General features: G+C 34.0%; 1 protein-coding gene across 4 annotated transcripts in view; it reads right to left on the bottom strand.

Annotated features, from left to right (window-relative positions):
- Positions 1-24,418, bottom strand: part of LOC101889441 (limbic system-associated membrane protein) — a 324,341-nt gene that overhangs the window by 276,630 nt on the left and 23,293 nt on the right. The window contains exon 1 of one of the 4 annotated variants that reach the window (XM_059129060.1): positions 17,731-17,866. The exons of the other annotated variants lie outside the window; for them this stretch is intronic. The gene's annotated coding sequence lies outside the window, so the exon portion shown is untranslated. Of the gene's footprint in view, positions 1-17,730; positions 17,867-24,418 lie in introns of those variants that run through there. 4 annotated transcript variants of the gene reach the window in all.

The raw sequence follows: 24,418 nt of genomic DNA, 5'->3' as shown, positions 1-24,418 counted from the left end.
TCAAAATACATTAATACTTAAGTCCTTTTTGCATTACACCGTGATATGTAAGAAGTACTTTTTATGAAAATTAAATATTTTTGTTTCGAAATTATTATTGAATATTATATTAAAATAACATTGAATTTTAAATTATGGAGAGAACTCCAATACAGGCATTAGGTGCTACTGCATCAATTTCCGACTCCATATCCGAAAACCATTGTGTAGTTTGCGACGAGCAAATACTATCCGATCAAGATACCATAAACATTTTAGAATGTAACCACACATTCCATCGTATATGTTTAGAAGGCTATTTGGCTGAATCCGCAGAATGCCCAACTTGTAAAGGCCCTGCTCTCTTGCAGATTTAAAGAAAAATGTACCCATAGACAAAGGTAAATCTTATAATAAATCTAGAGGCCGTGGAGCCAGAGCAAAACAACACAATACAAGAAGCTATTGTCGAAACCTTTTTCAAGTGCGTTTTGCTAATTCGTTAGCTGATTCTAATGTAGACATTTCTGCAGACAATGTACAAGACTCACCCGCCAACTATAGCAACAGGAATGCAATTCCAAACACAATTCAACCTGCAATAGATTATACTCAATTAGGAGAAATAATTGAAAACACAATGACTAAAATTTTCAAGAATTTAAACCTGTTGCCTACGACATCTACTAGAGACAGTAATCCACATTTGTCTTTAAATCTCAACACATCAGTTCAGCAACCCATTCAAAGAAACAACAGCAATCAACCTTCAAATTCCATCATAAATAATACCACAATTCCTCCACCACCAACCACAAACAATCAACCACCGGTTGATACAGTCAGACCTTCTCATTCACAAGAGTGTAGATCGCCCAACTTTTTAGATACCCAACAGATTAGACCTGATAAAGTCACCTCAATTATTCGAGATTGGCATATCAGATTTGATGGTTCTTCCACTGGAATAAGTGTAGATGAATTCTTGTACAGAGTTCGTACACTGACCAGAGAAAACTTAAATAATGACTTCTCACAACTCTGCAAAAACTTACCTTTATTGCTGTCTGGGAAAGCCCAAGATTGGTTTTGGCGCTACCACAAACAGGTAGACCACATCGAATGGGAACCCTTTTGTCTCGCTATTAAATACCAATATAAAGAATTTCGATCGTCCTTCGACATAAAGGAGGAAATAAGAGCCCGAAAAATGAAATCAAATGAGAACTTTGAAACTTTTTATGAAGCGGTATCCTCTTTGTTAGACAGGCTTGATTCCCCAATGCCCGAACAAGAATTGATTGAAATTTTGACTCGAAACTTGCGTCCTGAAATTAGGCACGAGCTTCTTTACGTACCCATTTTTTCTATTGCTCATTTGCGCAAGTTAGTGCAAATGAGAGAATCCCTACTTGGAGAAGATTATTTCCGAAAAACTATGTCGTTAAAGCCTCAATGTAATCGTCGTGTGGCTGAAATACATTTCCCTAGCGACGCTGATTCCGAACATGAAGAAGTTACTCCGCAATTATCTATAGATGCGATTCAACAGCCTCCTAGACAGGTAAAGTGCTGGAATTGCGATGTGTTTGGACACTTTTGGGAAGATTGTGAAGAAGAAAGGAAAGTATTTTGTTATGGTTGTGGAGCCAAAAATACTTATAAACCGCAGTGCTCCAAGTGTTCCTTAAAAAAAATAGCCAAGTCAAAAAACTAACAAAAGACCCAATTCCAGAGCAGAATCATACTCCGGGTTCATTAGAAGACTGTTCTAGACCTGACTGCCTGGATAAAGAAAACACATTTAAAGTTCTGCACCGACAAACTTCTAATAAACTTACTCAAAATTCAGACACACCAGTTTTATACCCTATTTTACCATACCATCAGAGATGGGAGCAATATTTGGCCAAGCGAAAGGAAATTTTTGAAGATTTTCCAATTTCCAACAGAAAACCAAAACGATCAACTTTAAGGTTGCGGCGTTATTACAAACAAAGAAGGTTCATCTCAAAATTTTGCATTTCGTCTATTGTCAATAATGCCGAAGACAAACGTTTTTATGCTTCAGTAAAATTTTTAACTTTTAGCGAGTTAGGATTGCTCGACACAGGAGCAAATGTTTCTTGTATTGGGGCAGATCTCGCCAACACAAATTTTGATAGTTTTAGAGAATTTTTTCCATTGAAGACTAGCGTCAAAACTGCTGACGGTAATATTCAAAGGGTAACCGGTTATTTAGAAGTTCCAGTTGAGTTTAAAAATTCTACGCATAAAATGAGACTATTAATAGTACCATCGATTTCACAAAGACTCATATTGAGACTGGACTTTTGGAAATCTTTCCAATTAGCTCCTGATTTATTTGGCAGTATAGTCTTTTCTTCGTCCAATGAAGATTCATCTAAAATCGTATCCGAAATGTCAGAGTCAAACCTATCTGTTCCCAAAATATCCAATTCTCATGATTACCCACTTTCCCCATCACAACGTCAACAGCTAGCTATTGTAATTGATCTATTCCCCAATTGTGACAAACAAGGCTTAGGTCGAACACCCTTAATACGTCATCATATCGATGTTGATGGAGCTCCTCCCGTAAAACAGCGGCACTATCCTGTGTCACCCGCCGTGGAAAAATTAATGTACCAGGAAATAGACCGAATGCTGGCTTTGGGAGTAATCGAACCCTCAACTTCGGCCTGGAGCTCGCCAATGCGGCTAGTTTTAAAACCCAATAAGGTTCGATTGTGCCTTGATGCACGTAGGCTCAATCAGGTCACACGAAAAGATGCTTACCCCTTGCCGAGTATCGAGGGAATATTTTCTCGACTTCCAAAAGCTAACATCATTTCGAAGCTTGACTTGAAAGATGCTTATTGGCAAATTGGGCTCACGGAGGAGTCGAAAGCATTAACAGCTTTTACTGTGCCCGGTAGGCCTCTCTACCATTTCGTTGTCATGCCTTTTGGCCTCTGCAACGCTCCTGCCACAATGTGTCGTTTGGTAGATGAGCTTATTCCTCCAGACTTACGAAATTGTGTATTCGGCTATTTAGATGATTTGGTCGTAGTTTCGGAAGACTTTCCCACGCATTTGGCCATTCTCGTAAGACTTGCTGACCAATTTCGGAAAGCCAATCTAACCTTAAATGTGGCCAAATCACACTTCTGCGTAACTGAAGTTAATTATTTAGGCTACATAATCGGCGACGGTGGTATTAAGACCGATCCCCAGAAAATCGATTCGATATTGTCATGGCCTGTACCGAAAAATATTAAGCAGGTGAGAGGATTCCTCGGCCTTGCCGGATGGTACAGAAGATTTGTAGCCAATTTTTCATCTATTGTCTTCCCCATTACTGAAGTCTTGTCGACCAAAAAGAAATTTCGCTGGACAGATGAAGCGCAGGCAGCATTTGACAATCTCAAAAAGCTCCTTACGTCTGCTCCTATCCTCTCCAACCCTAATTTTTCGCAAAAATTTTATTTACACTGCGATGCCAGCGATTTCGGCATCGGTGCAGTTCTGATACAGTTAGATGAGGAAGGAAATGAAAAGCCAATTGCATTCATGTCGCGCAAACTGAATACCGCTCAGCGAAATTATAGTGTAACTGAGCGCGAATGCTTGGCAGCAGTCGAAGCTATAAAAAAATTTCGCTGCTATCTCGAGCTACAAGAATTCGAGGTCATCACCGACCATTCTTCGCTGTTATGGCTGATGAAGCAACCAGATTTAAATGGACGTTTAGCCAGATGGGTGTTTAAGCTTCAAGGCTTCAAATTTTCTATCCGGCACAGAAAAGGCAAAGAAAACGTCGTGCCCGACGCCCTTTCAAGAATACCCTTTGGAGAAATATCTGAAATTGAGTGCCTTCAACCCGAGATCGATTTAGAGTCGTCCCATTTCAATGATGAAGATTATATCATGTTAAAGGATAAAATAAATAAAAACCTATCTCAGTATCCGGATATCAAGATTGTAGACCAGTTCGTTTATATAAGAACTGATCCATATGACGGGGACCCTGAGCATGAAGTATATTGTTGGAAACTCTGGGTTCCAGAGAAATTACGACAAAATGTTATAACCCGTGCTCATAATTCGCCAATATCATCTCATTGTGGTACAGGAAAAACCATAGAACTGATTCGTAGGAATTTTTACTGGCCAGGACTAGTTCATGACGTTCGTAGCTACATTGGCTCTTGTGAGATTTGCAAGACTTCAAAAGCTCCAAATTTTATAATGAAGCCCAATATGGGTCAACAAACAGACATTTCAAGGCCTTTCCAACGAATGTATATTGACTTGCTAGGACCATATCCTCGTAGCACACAAGGTTATATCGGCTTACTTATTGTGTTGGATCATTTGACCAAATTCCATTGGTTATGCCCGCTTAGGAAATTTACTTCTGCTTCCATTATGGATTTTTTGAAAACAAATATTTTCTATATATTTGGAGTGCCTGAGTCGATAGTTAGCGACAATGGTTCGCAGTTCAAGGCCAACGAATTTAACGCCTTTCTTACATCTTTTGGCATTTCTCATACCTACACAGCATTGTACTCTCCGCAAGCAAATGCCTCAGAAAGGGTTAATCGCTCTATAATAGCTGGTATCCGTAGTTACCTGAAAAAAGACCATACTATGTGGAATCAACACCTTAGCGCCATAAGTTGTTCCTTGCGAAATACGTACCACCAAACGATTAAATGTTCGCCATACCAGGCCGTTTTCGGTTTAAATATGGTTACCCACGGTAGTTCATACAAACTTTTAAGAAATCTTGGAGCTTTGAATGAACCCCATGTCCAAATGCATAGAGATGATGAACTACAAATACTGAGGAAAAATTTAAAAGCCCGCTTAACTGAAGCCTATGAGTCTAATCGTCATCAGTATATCCTGAGGTCGAGACCGATAATTTATAAGGTGGGCCAAGTTGTTTTTCGTAGGAATTTTGCGCAGAGTTCGCATGAAAAGAAATTCAACGCGAAATTAGCGCCTCTTTTCATCAAGGCAATTGTTAAAGAAAAAGTAGGCAGTAATTACTATATATTGCAGGATGCTGATACCACAAATATTGGCACGTACCATGCCAAGGACATTCGTCCTTAAAAAAAAAAAAATTAGTTCTCCTCCTAATACTTTTGCATATAATGCAAGTATTATGTGGTTTGTAATATGAGTTTCAAAATTAACGTACACTTACTGTACAGTACTTAACATTATATCATGTTAAACAACGTACGTCAATCAATAAGGCAGTGATTATTAAACACTACACTGCATTCTCTCTCTTGTTTCAACTTGCCCTTGCATGAGGTTTACTTAGACCAGCTAATCGTCTTCATCATTCTTTTCTATCGATCCACCAACCAGCAAAGAACTATAAAACATATTGTGAAAATTAAAAGTTTTCAACCTGTTAAGTTTTTTAATATTTTGTAAAATTGATTCGTTCAATTGCTGAAGTTTTCTTCACAGTTCCTCACCCTAAAAAAACACAAAATATCGAGAGGTAAATATTTTATTTTTTCTGATACAGTGTTCAATTTAAGTGAAATATTTTATTAACAGAAAAGGTACCCCATATTCGCCACGCGGCCCACGTGATTTTTTTGTGTTACTCCTGCCAGAGGATAACCATTCTCTATATCACGGGAAACAATACCGCTATCCATTATTTTAAAGGTAATCTAAAACAGAAATGGGTTCCGCGGATTTGTCTAATTTTTTCAATTTTATCCTCACAGGTTATAAAACCTTTTATACCGTGTTGGGGGCTCTGAGGAGCCACCACTTAAACGCTATTCTACAAATCCAGGACAAGTTCGATTTCCAAATACAGAATTAAATAGCAATCTGTTTGGCTACCTGACGTTATATCTAAAACTGCCAAGACAAACAGCTTGGAAATTGTGGTTTTGTAAATCTTCCCGAAATTTGGTACAAAAACTTCCAATTACGTCAAGTCGGGTCAGTGGATATTGTATTTCCACAATTTCATATTGGAGTCTGCTTATTCAGTCAATTACGTCTTAAGAAGCTGAAAATTTTATAATTTATTTTCTACCGTTGCCATAAAATTCTGAAAGTTTCAACGCAACTTTTAACCCAGCCTGAATTAAATACGCCTGCCAGTTCTGTTTCATCATCACTTCCTACAATAACCTAATATTTATAAAATAATACCTACTATTAAGTTAAAAAAAATACGTATGGAGTTACCCATATATCATTAATTACATGGAGATGATAATCACGTTGTTAGATTGAACTTCGGTATGTAGGCAAAGCAAAAGTAAAAATTGATCTTCATCGCAGCATAGCAACAACAAAGAACTACCAACAACCATAATGGAATAGGCCTCTACCAACGGTGTTTTTGTTTGGTGAGTAAATTAATCAAAACAAAATAACATCGATCTTTTGCATTGCTTGTTACTTCGCCAAAGAAAGAACAAAAGAAAAAAAAAACAACAACATCATCATCATTACATTTGATATGTCGCTTGCTTTTATTATTTACTGCATTCAATTCCTATAAGAGATTCGGAAGAATTGTTTTTTTTTTGTTCTTTCTGTTCCTTCTTATAATGTGTCTTACATTATCATCATCATAATTATGTTAAAGAATAGATTTAACGATAGCCCTACGATAGGCATACAGAATAATTTTGTATCTTGAATTAAGTTTTTATGTGCTAATTTGAAGCTCTTATATAATAATTATTATGTTTGCTAATAATTTTTGTTTTTTGAAGTTTACAAAAATGAGTGAATAAACTGATTAAAATTTTCTTACAAGGTGTAATCGGAAAGTGACTTAAATAACTACTTTAGGGATTTTAACTAAGATAATGTGCCTCGTTAAAATCATTGGTTGGGAGGGCTGCGGCACAGGACTCCACTCCATCAGGAGATCCAAATATGTATTTTGATTAAGATTCGTATAATTTCAGCATTATTGACCAAAATGGGGTATTCTTTGTCAGCATTTGATTAGAGTCAATTCATAGTTCATATTCCTTCTTTAAGATCAGGGAGTCTAAAATAAATTTATTTCTAGTGTGGACCAAACAAAATGTTAAAGGGAATTGAGAGAGTAAGATCCACCCCAACCCCGACTGTTAGCTAGCACTTGCATGGCTCCCGCCCACTCCTCTTTCCCAATAAAATCGGTTGGTTTTATTTTCTTTATATACCAATTCAAGTGGTTCATTACAAACCTAAACACACAAGTCGATTCGAAATAGGTAAAATCAGGAGGTTCTTTTATGTGGGCGCTTTTCCGAAACATTAACATTGAAAAATTTCCACGACTACCTCCTTAGAAGCTATGATGCCAAATAAGGGTAAAATCAATTGAAAAATGTGACCAAGACCCTGGAAATACCTTTAATCAGCGGATATCTTCATATAAGGGTTATACCAAAGCATGGTCCTATACTTATAATTAATCTAAATAATGTGTTGTTCTTTTTATACCCTCCACATTCTATGGAGGGTATATTAATTTTGTCATTCCGTTTGTAACTCCTCGAAATATTCATGTCAGACCCAACAAAGTATATATATTCTTGATCAGCGTAAAATTCTAAGACGATTTAGCCATGTCCGTCTGTCTGTCTGTGTGTCTATCTGTCTGTCTGTCTGTCTGTCTGTCTGTCTGTCTGTCTGTCTGTCTGTTGTAATCACGCTATCTTTCGAACAAATTGAGATAGAAGGCTAAAATTTTGCACACATGTATTTTTTCCCAGTAGGCAGGTTAAGTTCGTAAATGGGCCATGTAGGTCCAAGTTATCATGTAGCCCCCATATAACGGTACCTCCCGATATTCGGTATTTTGATGATTTTAGCGACATTATTCACCGGAATTATTTCAAATTTGGCATTTGAAGTTTGTAATGGATGCTACAGCCTAAGACAGAAAATTATCTGTGCAGGTCCACGTCTTCCTGTAGCCCCCATATAACGGTACCCCCCGATATTCGGTTTTTTGATGATTTTAGCGACATTGTTTACCGAAATCGTTTCAAATTTGGTATTTGAAGTTCGTAATGGATACTACATCCTAAATCAAAAAATGAGCCATGTAGGTCCACGTCTTCATATAGCCCCCATATAACGGTACCCCCGATATTCGGTATTTTGATGATTTTAGCGACATTGTTTACCGGAATCGTTTCAAATTTGGTATTTGAAGTTCGTAATGGATACTTCATCCAAAGTCAAAGAATGAGCCATGTAGGTCCACGTCTTCATATAGCCCCCATATAACGGTACCCCCCGATATTCGGTATTTTAATGATTTTAGCGACATTATTTACAGGGATTGTTTCAGATTTCGTATGTGAAGTTCGTAATGGATACTTCAGCCCATGCCAGAAAATTGTCTGTGCAGGTCCACGTCTTCGTATAGCCCCCATATAACGGTACCCCATATATTCGGTATTTTGACGATTTTAGCTACATTATAAACAGATTTTTCTTCAAGTTTCGCATTTAAATATTGTAATAATTTATGACAAAAGTTGCCTATGCAGGCCCACGTCGTCGTATAAGCATTCGGTATTTTTAAGATTTTAACAGAATTTTTAACGGGTTTTAATTTTGGAAATTGCCAAATTTGTACCAAATGGTGGAGGGTATTAAAAGTTCGGCCCGGCCGAACTTACAGCTTTTTTACTTGTTAAAATCTCAAATTACCAACATTTGAAGAATTTGAATAGGGGTGTATCATTAAAGGGGGCCATATCACAATGCAGACCGACCTGATGCATACTTTGTACAAATGATTCTTCTTGTAACCCCTTGGATTGTATCAAATTTAAAACTCTATCGTAACTTTTGCGAATATAGAGCAAAACATTTGAGGCTCTTTGTGTATGGTTGAGCTATATAAAATGGGCCCTAAAAACGTTGGACCCGGACAATTTTCCATGTGTAATTTCCCGCAGTGTAATTACTGACGATAACCCCCGTATAATATTATGAGAGTTAAGGTTACTTTTAAGGGTTCAGAAGAATTTACGGAGGATATGAATCCTTTTCATAATAAATTTTCAATTCGCTCCACTCACCAAATTTATAATGTGTCTTTCAAACTTTGCACAGTTTTTTATATTATTCTTAGGATGATTGATGTTGGAAGTTGTATATATTTGTTGCCATTTAGATATAGCCCTCATATAGTACTATACCCTAATATTCGTCGAACAAATGTACTCTTATTTGGCCGATTTGAGGTATTTTAAAGGGCTCAAATACATTTTTGAGGTTAGAAATCATTTGTCAAAAAATTACAACATAAGTCCACTTTACTCGTGTCCTATTCACTCGTGTATTTTTATATAAGTTATTTCATCGTATTAAATTAAATTTCAAACCTCAATTATTAGTATTGTAACGGTCTTAGCAATATTTTCCAAGTCAAAAGTAATTATGAATTCGTAAATTTTAGAAGATCGTGTTGTAAGGTATTTAGTTTTTACCAGTGTAAAATCCTATGTGAATTTAACTATATCTGTCTGTGTGTTATTCTTTGATCTTATATACAATATTCCTACGAAGTTAGAATCTGTTCGTTACGTTTAGGTATAACTATACCACTAAAAATTGTTACTTTCGCATGTTTTTGTTACAATTTCTACCGAATTATCTGTAGATTGACACTTAAAGTTTGCGGTATTGTGAAATCAATACCGATAATAAATGTTGAAGAATTTTAAACACTAAATTCCAAAATGAATTTTGAAACAATTCTACACAAAAATCCATATCAAAATTGAAGAGTCATTTTTTTCAATTCCGCGATTTTTATAGAGGTTTTTATCAAAATTTTCTTTCATGAAAACGTTTCCACCTTAAGTAAAAATAAACAAACCCGTCTCAATTGCTACACTTGTTTCTAGTTGCTCTGACCCCAAACAGATACCTAGGGTTGGAGGGCGAGTCAAGATTATTAATTTAATTTTACTCCAAATTCCGTCACACCTGCATATTTCATTGAAATTGGTGAGTCAAATATGTGAAATCGGCCGAGAATATATGGGAGCTATATCCAAATCTTAACCAATTTCCAATTAATTTGTCAAATCCGCCACATGTTCAGAATTTCATTGGAATCGTCATACATATCGTGTTTGGTGCATAAAATACATGAAACCGGCCAAAATATATATATGGGAGCTATAACCAAAACTCAACCGATTTTAATAAAATTTGGCAATTTTTTTTTTTTGGTACCAGTTTTTGCCTCTCTGCCGAATTAATTCGGAATCGGACATACATATCCCGTTGGGTGCATCAAATATGTAAAATCTGTCGAAAATATTTACTTTGCTTTTGTCGTGACGTTTGTGTCATTCATTGTTATTAACACTAACTTACATAGTTCGATAACAACAATTTTTTTTTTTTTAATTCCTAAAATTAATAGCTGACATGAAGACGGAATTTTTTTAATTAATTAATATTTAAAAGCTTTTTATGAACTTTGAATACGTATATGGTTCTCGCAAACGTAAATAGTCCTCGGCTATTGCTTCTGGTGAAATCTTGATAAGTTTAATCTTACCATCTGTGGCTCCACCACGCAAAAACCTGGGAACATTACACAAACAGAATTAAATCGAGCCTCCGGTAGTGTACTCAAATATTGGCTCCAATGTTAATTCCGTAACAGTTTCGAGTCCTACTATAATAACTCCAGGGGAAGTCCAATCATAATAAAATTAGCCCAATTAATGCACCGATTCCGCCTCCAATAGTCATAAGTGCTTCAGAAAATGGTCCTTCTACTAGTAATAACGAATAAATCGTATTTGCTCCAGGAAGAAGTATATTTGTTTCCAGACTACGTTCTATTATTTCTGTAGGCAACATTAGTAATTATATCCAGTCCAAAATTCAGAATGCTCTTGATAAGGATTTGAATATTTTGAAATATAATTCATCTACACCACGTAGCATATCATCATTTAAAATAACTGTTCATTCGTAATTGTATGATTTGGTGTTAAAAGATTTTTTTGGTCAGATGGCACACCGGTTAAAGAATTTGTATTTACACAAAGACCTATTTTGTAAAATGATAGGGTTACCTTCTGAATCGAATAAAAAAAACAAGTAAAAAAGCTGTAAGTTCGGCCCTCCACCATTTGGTACACATTTAGCGATTCCAAAAAAAATAAATAAATAAAATCCGTGAAAAATGCTGTTAAAATCGTACGGTATATGGGGGCTATACGAAGCCGTGGACCTACATGGCCGAATTTCAGTATCCATTACAAATACCAAATTTGGAACGATTCCGTTAAATAATGTCGCTAAAATCATCAAAATACCGAATATCGGGGGGGACCGTTATATGGGGGCTATATGAAGACGTGGACCTACATGACTCATTTTTTGACTTAGGATGTAGTATCCATTACGAACTTCAAATACCAAATTTGAAATGATGCCGGTAAATAATGTCGCTAAAATCATCAAAATACCGAATATCGGGATGTACCGTTATATGGGGCTATATGATAACATGGACCTACATGGCCCATTTACGAACTTAACCTGCCTACTGGAAAAATAAACATGTGTGCAAAATTTTTGCCTTCTATCTCAATTTGTTCGAAAGATAGCGTGATTACAACAGACAGACAGACAGACAGACAGACAGACAGACGGACATGGCTAAATCGTCTTAGAATTTTACGCTGATCAAGAATATGTATACTTTGTTGGGTCTGACATGAGTATTTCGAGGAGTTACAAACGGAATGACAAAATTAATATACCCTCCATAGTATGGTGGAGGGTATAAAAATAAATAAATAAATGTATATTTTTGTCTTACCAAAATGTTAAAAGCCTAAACACTAAACTGATTTTAAGATACTCGCTTTTTCAGAAACTTGGCTAAAACCGGATATCCGAGATAATGAAATCTTATCCGATCAAAACCAAATTTTTAGAAACGATAGATTAAATAAAGTTGTTGAAGGAGTGTTCATAGCAGTTCACAATTATATTTCTTTAAGCGTGTAACATGTTCGCTTATTCCTCCAAATTCTGATTCAAACATTTATTTAAAGAATTGTTTCTTAATCAAAAAGACCCACGTAATCACTCGTGAAATTCTGAATTAATTTGTCTTAGCGATTGTAACTTCAAATGCGTTGTGGATCCTAGATGATGATACGGCATATTATGTACCAGTTTCGTCAACAGTATTGTCTAATGATATGGAAAAATGTTGGCAAACTATTTTTGACCAAGCCCTATATCAATTAAATAATATTTGTTATTTTAAAGGTAAAATATTAGACTTAGCGTTTTCGTCGACCGTTAATACCTCCTTAAGTTAATGTCCACCTATTGTAGAACCAGAAGACACATATTACACAAAGCTGTTGGTATTTCACTGATTGCACTCCCAATTAATTTTCATTTTGAGTTGTCATTAGAAGGATCGTTGTCATATAAAAGAAGTAGGTCTACATTTTAAAATGATCCCCATAAAGCTTTGTCTGTCATTTTTGCTTGTTTAAATGTATTCGCATCTTCCAGCTGAAACACGATGTAGGCCCTAGAGTTGAAATGTAGATGTCAATTTTAGGCATGAAAGATTGCCAATTAGCATCGTATTTCGCACTTATTTCATTTTTACATTAATTAAATTTTTCAATGTAACCCGCCTGCAATCTCAGTTTTCAAGGAATTAAGTCAATTAAATGAAGTTAATCATATTGAAAAAAACTATTTGCACATGGTAAAATATTGTTTTTTGTTCATAGCTAATCATCTTCTGAAATGATATTCGTAATGAAAATGTTAAAATTTCAAAATTTTCGCGTTTTTTTTTTTTTTTTTTTTTGATTTTATCCTTTTCTGCCAAGAGACAATTCCGAATTTGTCTGAATCGTTAAAATCAGATCAGTGGTTCTTGAGTTATAAGCTTTGTAACTAACAACACTTTCTTTTATCTATATATATAGATTTTATGTAATTATTGAGTGAGTGAAACTATACGAATAAAATAATTTCAGAAGAGGATAAGCAATGAACAAAAAAATCAATATTTTATTGTGTACAAAAGGGTTTTCAATTCGATGATGATAGATGATGTCGAAATAATTTAAAGCGGTCACACTACAGCTAAAGGATAATTACTTTTTCGAAATCGCTAACAAAAAAGAGGGTTACGGTATATGGGGGCTATACGAAGCCGTGGACCTACATGGCCCATTTTCTGTTTTATGCTGCAGTATATATTACGAATTTCAGTATCCATTACAAATACCAAATTTGGAACGATTCCGTTAAATAATGTCGCTAAAATCATCAAAATACCGAAATTCGGGGGTACCGTTATATGGGGGCTATATGAAGACGTGGACCTACATGACTCATTTTTTGACTTAGGATGTAGTATCCATTACGAACTTCAAATACCAAATTTGAAATGATCCCGGTAAATAATGTCGCTAAAATCATCAAAATACCTAATATCGGGATGTACCGTTATATTGGGGCTATATGATAACATGGACCTACATGGCCTATTTACGAACTTAACCTGACTACTGGAAAAATAAACATGTGTGCAAAATTTTTGCCTTCTATCTCAATTTGTTCGAAAGATAGCGTGATTACAACAGACAGACAGACACACAGACATACACACAGACAGACAGACGGACATGTCTTACCAAAATGTTAAAAGCCTAAACACTAAACTGATTTTAAGATACTCGCTTTTTCAGAAACTTGGCTAAAACCGGATATCCGAGATAATGAAATCTTATCCGATCAAAACCAAATTTTTAAAAACGATAGATTAAATAAAGTTGTTGAAGGAGTGTTCATAGCAGTTCACAATTATATTTCTTTAAGCGTGTTATGATTACCGATAGTCAAAATGTTGAATTTATGTTTGAAATTAGCTTATATTAACCATACTATTTATGTAACATGTTCGCTTATTCCTCCAAATTCTGATTCAAACATTTATTTAAAGAATTGTTTCTTAATCAAAAAGACCCACGTAATCACTCGTGAAATTCTGAAATAATTTGTCTTAGCGATTGTAACTTCAAATGCGTTGTGGATCCTAGATGATGATACGGCATATTATGTACCAGTTTCGTCAACAGTATTGTCTAATGATATGGAAAAATGTTGGCAAACTATTTTTGACCAAGCCCTATATCAATTAAATAATATTTGTTATTTTAAAGGTAAAATATTAGACTTAGCGTTTTCGTCGACCGTTAATACCTCCTTAAGTTAATGTCCAACTATTGTAGAACCAGAAGACACATATTACACAAAGCTGTTGGTATTTCACTGATTGCAATTAATTTTGCATTTTGAGTTCTCATTGGAAGGATCGTTGTCATATAAAAGAAGTAGGTCTACATTTTAAAATGATCCCCATAAAGCTTTGTCTGTCATTTTTGCTTGTTTAAATGTATTCGCATCTTCCAGCTGAAACACGATGTAGGCCCTAGAGTTGAAATGTAGATGTCAATTTTAGGCATGAAAGATTGCCAATTAGCATCGTATTTCGCACTTATTACATTTTTAAATTAATTAAATTTTTCAATGTAACCCGCCTGCAATCTCAGTTTTCAAGGAATTAAGTCAATTAAATGAAGTTAATCATATTGAAAAAAACTATTTGCACATGGTAAAATATTGTTTTTTGTTCATAGCTAATCATCTTCTGAAATTATATTCGTAATGAAAATGTTAAATTTTCAAATTTTTCGCGTTTTTTTTTTTTTTTTTTTTTTTTGGATTTTATCCTTTTCTGCCAAGAGACAATTCCGAATTTGTCTGAATCGTTAAAATCAGATCAGTGGTTCTTGAGTTATAAGCTTTGTAACTAACAACACTTTCTTTTAATTATAATTTCAGAAGAGGATAAGCAATGAACAAAAAAATCAATATTTTATTGTGTACAAAAGGGTTTTCAATTCGATGATGATAGATGATGTCGAAATAATTTAAAGCGGTCACACTACAGCTAAAGGATAATTACTTTTTCGAAATCGCTAACAAAAAAGAGACTACCTCTTTGGAAAATTTCTAAAATCGGGAAAAAATCGAGAAAAAATTTTCAATGGAATGTAATTTCAAAAATATAGTACATTCTATTGACAAACTTCGTAAGGACCTTTGAACAATTGCTGTAAGAAATCAGCAAACAAGTTGACGATTTGCTTTTCTGTTGTGCTTCAGTTGGAAGATGCGAAGAAATTAAAACAAACAAAATTGACCGACAAAGCGTTATGAGCTCATTTCAAAACGTGGAGCTACTTCTTTAATGTGGCAATAATCTGTCCAATGAGAACTTAAAATGCAAATATCATCAGTGAAATACCGAATATAAAGGTCGCAAAATAGTAGAACGAATTGGGCGGGCATTTAGTAAGAAAGGGATTTCTATCCTTTCAGAAATTATTCCTAAACTTTCAAGATACCTTAAATCACTTTTGCAGGTTAATATATATATATATATATATATATGTATATATATATATATATATATTAAATTTGGTAGTACCTATATATATATATATATATATATATATATATATATATATATATATATATATATGACAAAGCCAACAACTAGTCAAAGTTTGCCACTTCAACTTCTGTAGGAGATTTTCTCACACTTATAATTGAAGTAAATTCAAATCCAAATTTTAGCAACTCAAGCAAAATTTATGATTTTGCTTGATCCGAATAAAGAACATTTTAAACAAAGAGAATCTCCAATGACATTCTTCACAATTCAATTAAAATGACCACCCACGAAGCACAGATTGAATTGCGAAGAAATAAACAAATTCCCCCAACATACATTTTAAGATTAAGCTACACTTGTGTAAACAATGAAACTATTGAGTATGCATTTTGTACACAAAATGATACTCGCATAACCAATTGAACGGAATTATTTTAAGAATAAAGTCAGTCTAAAATTCTCATCGAAAACGGAAAGTCGTTTTATTTAAAAATCGGATAATATTAAATTTACGCAAAAAATTTTATTATCTTATTTAAAATTGGCGCAGTCGGTAGGATACTCAAAACGCGTTGAGTATCCTGAAAATAAGAACCAAAAAATTAATAGTTTCATTTGAAAAAGAAAGTGATTCATCTGAAAGACAAATAGTTCTTCAAAAAGAATAAAAAAGAAAAAGTTACTGTGACTAAATAACAATTATATTCATCAAGAATATAACTCAAAGCTCTACACAGAACTTATATTTCGAAAAAAAGAAAAAAAAATAATAATAAAAGACAAAAGAAAAATAAAACAAAAAAAAAAAACATTAAGTTCGGCCGGGCCAAACTTTTAATACCCTCCACCTTAGGGTAAAAGAAACATTAGAAGAAATGTGGCAAAAACCATTAAAATGCCGATTATGGGGAGGTACCGTTATATGGGGGCTATACCAAAACGTGGACCTATAATTACAATGTTTCGCCACCGGAGCTGGAACCCATTATGACCCACAAATACCAATTTTTAGACAAATCAGTGAAAAAATGTGGCAAAAACCATCAAAATACCGAATATCGGAAGGTACCGTTATATGGTGGCTATATCAAATCATGGACCCACGCATGCAATGTTTCGCCACCGAAGCTTGAACCAATTATGGCCAACAAATACCAATTTTCGAACAAATCCCTGAAAAAATGTGGCAAAAATCATCAAATTACCGAATATCGGGAGGTACCGTTATATGGGGGCTATACCAAAACGTGGACCTATAATTACAATGTTTCGCCACCGGAGCTGGAACCCATTATGACCAACAAATACCGATTTTCAGACAAATCCGTGAAAAAATGTGGTAAAAAAACTAAAATACTAAATATCGGAAGGTACCTTTATATGGGGGCTATACCACAACGTGGACCTATACATGCAATGTTTTGCCACACGCTCAAGGACCCGCTATGACCTACAAATACCAATTTTAAGACAAATCCGTGAAAAAATGTGGCATAAATCATTAAAATACCGAATATCGGGAGGTACCGTTATATGGGGACTATACCAAATTATGGACCCATACATGCAATGTTCCGCCACCGGAGCTGGAAACCATTATGACCCACAAATACCAATTTTTAGACAAATCGGTGAAAAAATGTGGTAAAAAAAACTAAAATACTAAATATCGGGAGGTACCTTTATATGGGGGCTATACCACAACGTGGACCTATACATGCAATGTTTTGCCACACGCTCAGGGACCCGCTATGACCTACAAATACCAATTTTAAGACAAATCCGTGAAAAAATGTGGCATAAATCATCAAAATACCGAATATCGGGAGGTACCGTTATATGGGGACTATACCAGAACGTGGACCGATATATCTTATTTTCAATACCAACCATCCTAGACACAATGCAAATAGCTCTGCTAAATTTTGGAGCTCTACGTCAAATAATGTGGGCTGTATCGTGATTTCAACAGACAGACAGACAGAAAGACAGACGGACAGACAGACAGACGGACATCGTTAAATCGACTTAGAATTTTATGCTGATTATGAATATATATACTTTATGGGGTCTAAAACGAATATTTAGGGATGTTACAAACGGAATGACAAAGTTAATATACCCTCCTTTCCAAGGTGGAGGGTATAAAAAAAAATATATTAATGATGGAAACACCAGCAGAAATATCACCACTGTCTTACCTGTCGCAAATTCCAAATTTTGATGGAGCCAGAGAAGATTTAAACTCGTTTACCAGTGCCATCGACAACATACTTCCAATTACTGCAACGTATCCCGAAGCATCGCAAAAGATGTTACTCACCATTATTAAAGGTAAACTAAAAGGTAAAGCTAAGACGGCTTTGAACATACACCCACATCTCTTGACATGGACAGAAATAAAATCGATGCTAGAAACAAATTTCGGAGGATTATCATCCCCTGAGCAGCTTTACGAAGATCTGAGGAATTCGCAGTATCGAGGTGACGTCATGAAATTTTATAACTATGTCCTATCCAAACTATCTTTGCTTAACCAACGACACACCATGGATGGAACACTCATAGACATCCATCAAAATAACAAAATGGCCCTAAATGTTTTCATGAACAAATTACCTATCCATCATAGGACGATACTTTGCGCATTAAAGCCAACATCTTTAGAACGGGCTTTACATGAGTTAGCAATGGCCGGATTAATAAATACAAACAACAACCAATATGACGACTCTCAAATGATTCTCCAGAAAAACCCAATAAGAAACCAGAGTTATAAGCAACAAAATAACCAACGACAATGGCAACAAAAGGCGCATACCCGGCAGATACACCAACGACCAGATCAATATCAACAACATGCATGTTTGCAATATCAACATAATCACTTGCAACCCCAATATAATAACATGCATACGCAACAAAATCAGAATCATCTATCTCAACAGCACAATCTACCAAAACAACATCAATGGCAGTATAAACAACATGCTCCTCAGCCCATGGAAATAAGCGGACAAACCAGGCACAATTATTGTATTAATAATTCGGATAAGTATAATAATGATTACTTAAGCAATAATTGTAATGTCTATCAAAATAAATCAGTTAATAACAATGACAGTCAACGTGAAAATTTTCGGGCTATGGCCTCAATAGTACCACCCGACGATCCAAATTGCCCTATGTTCTCTTCAGAAATGACAATAGAACAACTAGAATCTTAGTGGACACAGGTTCAACTGAAAATTTTTTAGCAGAATCTCATTGTCCTAGTAAATATGTGAGACATCTGTTAGACCCTATTTGTATTAAAACAGCTTCAGGACATTTACTGGTAACAAAGGAAGCTCTCGTTCCTAGCGACTCAATGTCTATCACGTTGAAAAAAGATCCAATTTTTAGAATTTATGAATTCCACCCAATATTTTCAGGCATATTCGGATCAACACTACTTAGAGAAAATAATGCTGTGCTCGATTATGAGAAAAAAAGTTTGATAATAAATAATCAGGAACTTCCGCTGTACTTCGAGGGAGACAGCGAGAATGAGAAATATATTAGGACTGCCGACCTACCTGAACTCCACCATTTGGATGTATTAGGGGTGTCAGAACAGCTAAGATTAGATCATTTGAATAATGAAGAAAATGACAAGATCAAAAGATTAATATCTGAATTTAGTGACATATTTTATCATAAAAGAGATGATCTCTCATTTACGAATGATGTCAAACATAACATTCCCACTGGGGATTCAGGTCCAGTTTACTCTTAGGTCATGTAGTTACTCCTGACGGTATCAGACCCAACCCCAATAAAGTTTTATGCATCAAGCACTTTCCTATTCCAAAGACAATTAAAGAAATTCAAAGTTTTCTCGGACTTAGTGGCTATTACAGGAAATTTATTCCAGATTATGCCAGAATTGCGAAACCATTGACAATGAGACTAAAGAAGGGTTCAAAGATCGACATACGCGATCAAGATTATATTCATTCATTTAATAAACTTAGGACAATACTTATGTCCGACATGATATTAAGGTATCCAGATTTTACAAAAGAATTTACCCTTACTACTGATGCGAGTAACTTTGCTTTAGGAGCAGTTTTATCACAGGATAATGGACCCATAGCATTCGCATCACGACCCCTCAACAGACATGAAATGAATTATAGCACCATAGAAAAGGAACTTCTAGCCATCGTCTGGGCTACAAGTCAATTCAGACATTACCTTTACGGAAGAAAATTTACACTTAATACCGACCATAAACCACTAGTATGGTTATCATCACTTAAAGAACCAAACTCGAAATTAATTCGATGGAAAATAAAACTCAACGAATATGAGTTTAACATTTGCCACGTACAGGGCAAAGATAACAAAGTAGCTTTCAAGAATTACGTGCGAAGTAAACCTTTTCGAATGTAATGAATGTAATAAGAAATACACTCAGGCGACTAATCTGGGAATTCATAAAAGAATTGTACATCGAAACATTAGATTTGAATGTAACATCTGCAAACGGTTGTTTAGGCTGAAAAACTCTTTGAAACAACATTTCAAGAGCAAACACCCCAGAGAGAAACTTTCATATAAAGAGACCAACTCTGGTGATGATCAGGGAAATGGACCAAAGAAAATTAGGACAGTTTATGATAATGTTAAAAGAATTCAATCACCTGTACCTACGGTACATAGCGCCAATGAAGATGGTAGTGATTATATTCGAGTGACAGAAAAACCCCTAAATTATTACAGAAAACAAATTTTGTTGATAAACGGAAATGAGAATAGTTATGAGTTTATAGAAAAACACGATAAGAAGAGATATAAATTTATTTACAAAAATGATAAGGAAATTATTAAAAAAATAATAGATATTATAGAAAGCGAAGAAAACGTAGCAATCTATTGTGAGAACGAAAACATTTATCTGAAAATCCAAGATGAGGTAGTCAGAATGAGAAACAAAAAAAAAATTTGAGATATTTAGAACTTATAAATTATTAGAAGACGTTCATATAGAAAATCTAATGGAAATTATCATGAGACACCACAAATATGAAAATAACCATCCTGGAATAGAGAAGACTTACCAGGAATTGAAAAGTTTATACTATTATCCAAACATGAAACGTGAAATTACGAAGATAATTAATAACTGCGAAATTTGTAATTTTAAAATAGAGCGTAGACCAATTAGGCTACCTTACGAGAAAACAGAGACACTAAATGGACCCCATTAGATTTATCATGCTGACATTTGGTACATGAGCAAAGGTAATATGTATCTGACAGTCATCGACAAATTCTCCAAGTACGCTTTTGTGCAACAGATTGAGGAAAGAACACCTTTATGCCTAATTAAAGCTTTTACAATTACTTTTAATGTAATGAAAGCCCCGAAACTGCTGATAACGGATAATGAAACAGCATTAACAACTGCTATATTTAAGGATTTTCTAGATAAGAAAAATATTGAATTACATTTAACAACCCCAAATAGGCATACCGGAAATTCTGATATTGAAAGATTCCACAGCAGCCTAAATGAAAATATCCGTTTATACAGAAAACGTGAAGAAGAAAATGACATTGCTTATAACATTGATTTAGTTGTTCAATCCAACTATACATATAATAATACTATTCATCTTACTACAAAGAAGAAACCCATAGACATTCATTTTTCAGGAGGTAATGTTAATTTACAGGATGTTTATAAACAAATTGAAGAAACCAAAGAAAGGACTTTGGCATATCGCAATAAGGACAGAAAAGATGCAAACGTAAACCAAGAAGTCAAGAAAACACCTAATGTACGGAAAATGGAGACAAGACATGAAAAAGTAGACGTTGAACAAATTGACGGAAAACGATACAAGACTAGAAATAAAAACATGCGTATTTACAAGGATCAATTTATGAAGCGTAAAAATCATTTCAGGTCTACGGACGTATTGGTGGATGATAATGATTATGGTGATAACCAACCCAGTACAAGCGCAGAAGCTAGAAATCTCTGATTTGAACTATGGAAATGGTTTCAGCTTACTAGAGATCGGACAGACAAAGCTCATTGCAGGATATGATATCATTCTTCATATTTTTAATGTAACAAAATATGACACCTATATTAATACCCTTAAGCTGGAAATGTACTATAGTAGGGATTTATCATTAGATCATCAGATTGATCATCTACGGACAAAACTTGATACCATAATTCCCCACAACCGTGATAAAAGAGGACTATTAAATATTGCAGGAACGGGTATGAAATATTTATTTGGGACTATGGACGATGACGACAAATTAGATATTGAAAGCAAATTAAAGATACTCGAGACAAACACACATAATGCAATAACTCAAAGCAATAATCAGATTCAGATAAATAGACAATACGACGAACAACTGGAAAAACTGACTACACTCTACAATTCACAAACGGCAAAACTGACCAGAGACTTTTCAGAACTAAGAAACATCTCACTCCAACAACGAAGAGACATAAAGTTAGAACAATTTAGATATCAACTAGCGCACTTAGAAAAAATTATTGACAGTGTAGAAGAGATAATGTTAACATCTACTTTGGGTCTCTTAAGCAGAAATATCCTCATAGATGAGGAAATCAGAAAAAGTAATATTACATTTGAAAGATTACAAGGCATTAGATTGGCAGTAGCGACGGCTGGAAAGAACATTATTTTTATAGTACGTGTCCCAATTATGACCGATGAAATATATCATAAATTATTCATTCAACCGGTTCCTAACAAAAATGGTATGGAAATTTATTTAAAAGATAGGGAATACCTGACAAAAAATGTAGTGTTATACACTAATACTAACGAGTTAGATGACTTAAAAAGGATTGAAGATAACTGTATCGAATACATATTCAAAGAAGATGATATGCATTGTACCTACAAGAAAAATAAAAAGAAAATTGTAATTGAAGTAGATACCAACATAATATTTGCTATAAATATGTTGAATGAGCAAATTGAACAAGATTGTAATCAAATACCTATAAATCTTACAGGAAACTATATAATTAAAATTGTAAAATAAAATTAATGAAAAGGTGGTACGATAGAAATTTATACGGAGAAAATATTATTTTGCCTAATCCTCCAAGAGACATTAATGTAACCGAAGAAGATAATATGTCTATGCAGGAACTCCAGTTCCACCATATCAAAAACTTAGAATATATTGATGAAATAAAAATAAATCAAAAAACAACAAGTAATATTACATACGTACTAATAACCTTCATAATAATAATTGTAATAACTTACCTTTATGTAAAATTACGAATAATGAAAATTATCAATGAGACGATAATTTCCTTGCCACCTCTTCCTTCAGAAAATGGGCAAAGATCTTCGTCCGGGGGAGTTATGACAAAGCCAACAACTAGTCATAGTTTGCCACTTCAACTTCTGTAGGAGATTTTCTCACACTTACAATTGAAGTAAATTCAAATCCAAATTTTAGCAACTCAAGCAAAATTTATGATTTTGCTTGATCCGAATAAAGAACATTTTAAACAAAGAGAATCTCCAATGACATTCTTCACAATTCAATTAAAATGACCACCCACGAAGCACAGATTGAATTGCGAAGAAATAAACAAATTCCCCCAACATACATTTTAAGATTAAGCTACACTTGTGTAAACAATGAAACTATTGAGTATGCATTTTGTACACAAAATGATACTCGCATAACCAATTGTACGGAATTATTTTAAGAATAAAGTCAGTCTAAAATTCTCATCGAAAACGGAAAGTCGTTTTATTTAAAAATCGGATAATATTAAATTTCCGCAAAAAATTTTATTATCTTATTTAAAATTATATACATACACATTGTGATATGGCCCCCCTCAAATGATATAGCCTCTTTCAAATTCCTCAAATCTGTTCTGTTAGAAGACCTCTTCGTTTTTACCTAATCGATTAGACTTAAAATGTGGGCCTATTATAAACAATTTATGTATATTTTTTAATATATATGCAATATTATTTAGGTTTTTAACTCTCAAACTAAAACCTCTTACTGAAAAATAGGATCAGGTTTTTCTGAAAGACGTATAAATTTCTATTTAATCGAGTCATCATTTTTACTAAAAATTGTACCATTTATGTGAGCCAAATAAGGGTATATATATATATATATATATATATATATATATATATATATATTTATATATATATATATATATATATATATATATATATATATATATATATATATATATATATATATATATATATATATATATATATATATATATATATATATATATATATATATATATATATATATATATATATATATATATATATACCCTTATTTGGCATCATAGCTTCTAAGGAGGTAGTCGTGGAAATTTTTCGATGTTAATGTTTCGGAAAAGCGCCCACAAAAAAAGAACCTCCTGATATTACCTATTTCGAATCGATTTGTGTGTTTAGGTTATCTTTCATGGGCTATTATAAACAATAAATGTATACTTTTTTCAATATGTGACTTATTATTTACATTTTTGACTCTCGAATTAAAATCTATGCTTTAAAAGAATTATTTATTTATACCAAACTTTGTGCCACTTATGTGAGCCAGATGTGTGACCGACTTTATTGCTTGGCTGCTGATTAAAGAGTGATTTAAGACTATGTTACAATTTTTAAGTGAGAATTGAATTCAAAAATTAATTTGCTAACTTAATAAATTTAATTTACTTTTGTCTACTCACGCTAAGCGTTGCTTTGGTTGACGAAGTTAGCTACCGGAAATGCATTTCTTTGTATTAATTATATATACATATATATATATATATATATATATATATATATATATATA

Source organism: Musca domestica, unplaced genomic scaffold, assembly GCF_030504385.1.
Source record: "Musca domestica strain aabys unplaced genomic scaffold, Musca_domestica.polishedcontigs.V.1.1 6, whole genome shotgun sequence".
In the NCBI taxonomy this organism is placed as follows: Eukaryota; Metazoa; Arthropoda; class Insecta; order Diptera; family Muscidae; genus Musca; species Musca domestica.
The sequence above is the reverse complement of the archived record's forward strand: the minus strand, read 5'-3'. Positions and strand labels throughout refer to the sequence as shown.